The sequence below is a fragment of the Dama dama genome, chromosome 1 (assembly GCF_033118175.1).
Source record: "Dama dama isolate Ldn47 chromosome 1, ASM3311817v1, whole genome shotgun sequence".
In the NCBI taxonomy this organism is placed as follows: domain Eukaryota; kingdom Metazoa; phylum Chordata; class Mammalia; order Artiodactyla; family Cervidae; genus Dama; species Dama dama.
This window is the reverse complement of record NC_083681.1, coordinates 83,125,506-83,129,314: the sequence shown is the minus strand read 5'-3', so window position 1 is coordinate 83,129,314 and position 3,809 is coordinate 83,125,506. Positions and strand designations below refer to the sequence as shown.

The window sequence follows — 3,809 nt, the reverse complement described above, 5'->3', positions numbered from 1 at the left end:
TCTTTGGCTTAGGAAGAAAACGTTCTGTTAAATCACACCATGGATCACGCAACTTTCTTCCTCAACAAAATTGGTTTGCTTGCCGTCAGCTGCGAAATGAAACTTAAGTAAAAGGGCAACAATAGAAAAACCAAAGCTCTGTGGCCACAGTCAGGGTGTCTCTCAGAGACTGTATGGCATAGATTATAGATGCAGTTTCTTTTCTCAAAAATTAATTAATTTGGTTGCGCCACATCTTAGTTGCAGCACTGAGGATGTTTGGTCTTCATTGTGGCCCACAGGATCTTTTATAGTTGTGGCATTCGGGATTTTTTTTTTTTTTTTAGCTATAGCATGTGGGATCTTTGGTTGCAGCACATGGCATATTTAGTTGCAAGCATGTAAAATCTTAGTTGCGGCATATGGGATCTAGTTCCCTGACCAGGGATGGAACCTGGGCCCCCCTGCAATGGGAGCACAGTCTTAGCCGCTGGACCACCAGGGAATTCCCTGCAATTTCTGTTTAATGTGGCATAATGTCAGCCCTCTGTGATTGTTTTAATCTACATCTCTGAGGTCCATGGCTCACTTAGAGCCTAGGGAGGTAGCACGGCGACAGTTCTTGATATTCATCAGTTTAGTTACTTCAGAATTATTTTATGGCATTGGGTTCATGGGTACCCAGAGATGTTTATCATTAAAATGCTTGATTAAAAGGAGTGAGGTAGGAAAGGGTAGTTTGAAAGCTATGTATATGACCTATGGTGGTGAAAGTCACTCAGTCATGTCTGACTCTTTGCGACCCCATGGACTGTAGTCCATGGAATTCTCCAGGCCAGAATACTGGAGTGGGTAGCCTGTCCCTTCTCCAGGGGATCTTCCCAACCCAGGGATCCCCCATTGCAGCCGGATTCTTTACCAGCTGAGCCACAAGGGAAGCCCATGTATATGACCAGAGTCTGTTAAATTTTCTATGGCTCTTAGCAATAGAGCTTAAGCAATAATAACAACTGGTTTAAATGGGAAAAATGCAGCCCAGCCTGTGACTTCTATGTCATCCAGAGAAACAATAAATCTTGGTATAATGAGATGCAATTGCTTTCCCCTTCTCCGGAATTATTGAATCAGGTTATATCGTGTTTTAGACACAGTTGGAGGAAGTGTCAGGGACAGTGGTGTGGCTGGGGTTCCTGGGTTCCTGTCCCCTGGGGACTATGCTTCTGTGATACAGTGACTCACACTCCATAGGTCCAGTGCCAATGCAGTGATAAAACTCTGATGTGAGTGAGTCATAAGAAGGAAAGGGAAGGATGTATTTGCATGAAATGGGCTATAAAGTGCTTTGTGGTATGCATTTTTCATAAGCAGTTTCATAAAGAAAAGCTTCAGGAGTCTAGAGACCAGGGCTACCTGATCAACGTTAGCAGAACCGTAGGAATGGTGACGACAAGTATGGATTATTCTTAGAATTTGCAGGCTGGGTTAGTACTGTGAAAGGTTAGAGCTGATTGATCAGGTGGCAGGAAATGACCAAGTGAGCTGGTTAGCTCATGGGTCCTTATGAGGTCAGCCCAGATCCAATGAGGGGTGTGAAGGAAGTCTGTCTTTAAGACTCACTGTGTGTGCTCAACTGGGCAGCCCCACAGACGCAGCCTCTCAGGCTTCACTGTCCATGGAGTGTTCCAGGTAGGAGTAGTGCAGCAGGTTGCCACGCTCCGCTCCATGACCTTCTCCACCCGGGGACTGAACCCGAGTCTCCAGTTGGCAGGCGGACTCTTCAGCACTGAGCCCCCTGGGAGGCCCCCTCAATCCGCACTATCCTTTGGCTAACTAACTCCCACAGGGCTCTCTTTCATCAGCTAGGGTCTGCCTTCTTGGTCTGATCCCTTATCTCTACTCTCAAAGCCAGTTTATCTTTGAGTCATTGTTTTCTTTCGCTTTCTTGTGCTATACTGCATCAGCTTCAGGGTAATGCTTCAAGCTATGTAAATAGGAAGTCCTATTGTCGTGCCATTGAATGTCATGCTCAACATTCAGAAAACTAAGATCATGGCATCTGGTCCCATCACTTCATGGGAAATAGATGGGGAAACAGTGGAAGCAGTGTCAGACTTTATTTTTTGGGGCTCCTAAATCACTGCGGATGGTGATTGCAGCCATGAAATTAAAAGATGCTTACTCCTTGGAAGGAAAGTCATGACCAACCTAGATAGCATATTAAAAAGCAGAGACATTACTTTGCCAACAAAGGTCTGTCTCATCAAGGCTACGGTTTTTCCAGTAGTCATGTATGGATGTGAGAGTTGGACGGTGAAGAAATCTGAGCACTGAAGAATTGATGCTTTTGAACTGTGGTGTTGGAGAAGACTCTTTTTTTTTTTTTTTTTTACCACTCATATGGTGTTCCCTCCCTCTTACTCTTCCAAAGGAAGAGAAGAACGATCATCAATGGCCAATAGCAGCTGCAAAAGCAACACCAAAGACCGGCTTCACGCTCAGGAGAGAACACTGCATCTCTTCCTCATGGTTTCGGGTGCTCTACACAATCAGAGAAATTTCTCTAGTAACAAACTATAGAAATGATCCCTGAAAGTATAGTCTTGGAGAAGACTCTTGAGAGTCCCTTGGACTGCAAGGAGATCCAACCAGTCCATCCTAAAGGATATCAATCCTGGGTGTTCATTGGAAGGACTGATGCTGAAGCTGAAATTCCAATACTTTGACCACTGCCGGGAGCCAACACACGAGATCCCACCCATGACAAGGCCATGAGGGAGGAAACCTGACAGGCAAAGCGGGTCAGGTTTTCAGGGATTCCGAAAAGCTGCCCCCGGCGCTCACCTTAAAGATGATATCTGTCTTTCTGATGCCTGCCTCAATAGACTACTCCCTAATTTCTGTGACACAGGCAGAAGGCCTTCCCCAATCTCTTCCCAAATAAGAATCAATTTAGAACTTTAATCAATAAGTTTCCCAGGTGGTGGTATTTTATGAGATTATCCAGGGTGAAAGGAGTGTTTTAATTTAAACTCCTTTGCTGGTAGTTTGTTAGCCAAATGCATTTATGCCCTTGGTACTAATATGCATGATTGCTTATAATATCCTAGTCATAAAATAGCATAAAGAACCTGATTATATAAAAGCCCTAATAGACATAGAGCCTTCTTAAGGGGTAAAGGAGTCCTATTAGAAAACACAAGAAAAATTATTCTATAGGTGGTTATTGGGTTGAGATCTGCTTGCTGTGTTTTTGCTTTTAATGTGCTGAGGTTGTGTTATACAAACCATTGTTAATATAGTTAAAGATCTAGAGAAATAAGAACTTAGCTCTAGTGTGGTAACAATGAGATGGTTGTTAATTGTCAGCCAGGCATGCTAGGCAGAAGCTGCCTCACCAAAGTCGCAGAGTCAGCATGGGGTAAACTTCTTAGATAAACACAACTGATAACTTTTGTAGAAGGATTAATTTTTGTATTAACAAAGATATAATTCTACTCTGTACTATTGCCCTATGAGACTGCTACCTTTCAGTTAAGATCACCATAAAAATGGAAAATAGGTTTACATTCACCTGACCTGCATAAAATGTTAATAGCCTCAAGGCCAGAAGATCATGTGCTAAGAATTACTATAGAATTAGAAAGAAAAAAACATTCTGCTTTTCCTAAAAAACAAAATGATGTAATATTGATCCTGTGTAATCATGAGTAAGCATCTTGTACCTTGAAAACATTCTGAGAAAGGGTATAAAACCTGTTGTCAAAAAGTAAAACACAGACTTGGCCCTGTCAAGGCTGGTCTCACGTGTCTTCTCTCTCTCTCTCTCGCTG

At 43.0% G+C, this 3,809-nt stretch overlaps 1 non-coding gene across 1 annotated transcript; it reads right to left on the bottom strand.

Moving 5' to 3' along the window:
- Positions 1 to 2,367: 2,367 nt before the first annotated feature.
- On the bottom strand, positions 2,368 to 2,581 carry LOC133065020 (small nucleolar RNA U3). Its single transcript, XR_009694809.1, has one exon. It is a non-coding gene; the product is annotated as a small nucleolar RNA U3 (small nucleolar RNA).
- Between the last annotated feature and the right edge of the window lie 1,228 nt (positions 2,582 to 3,809).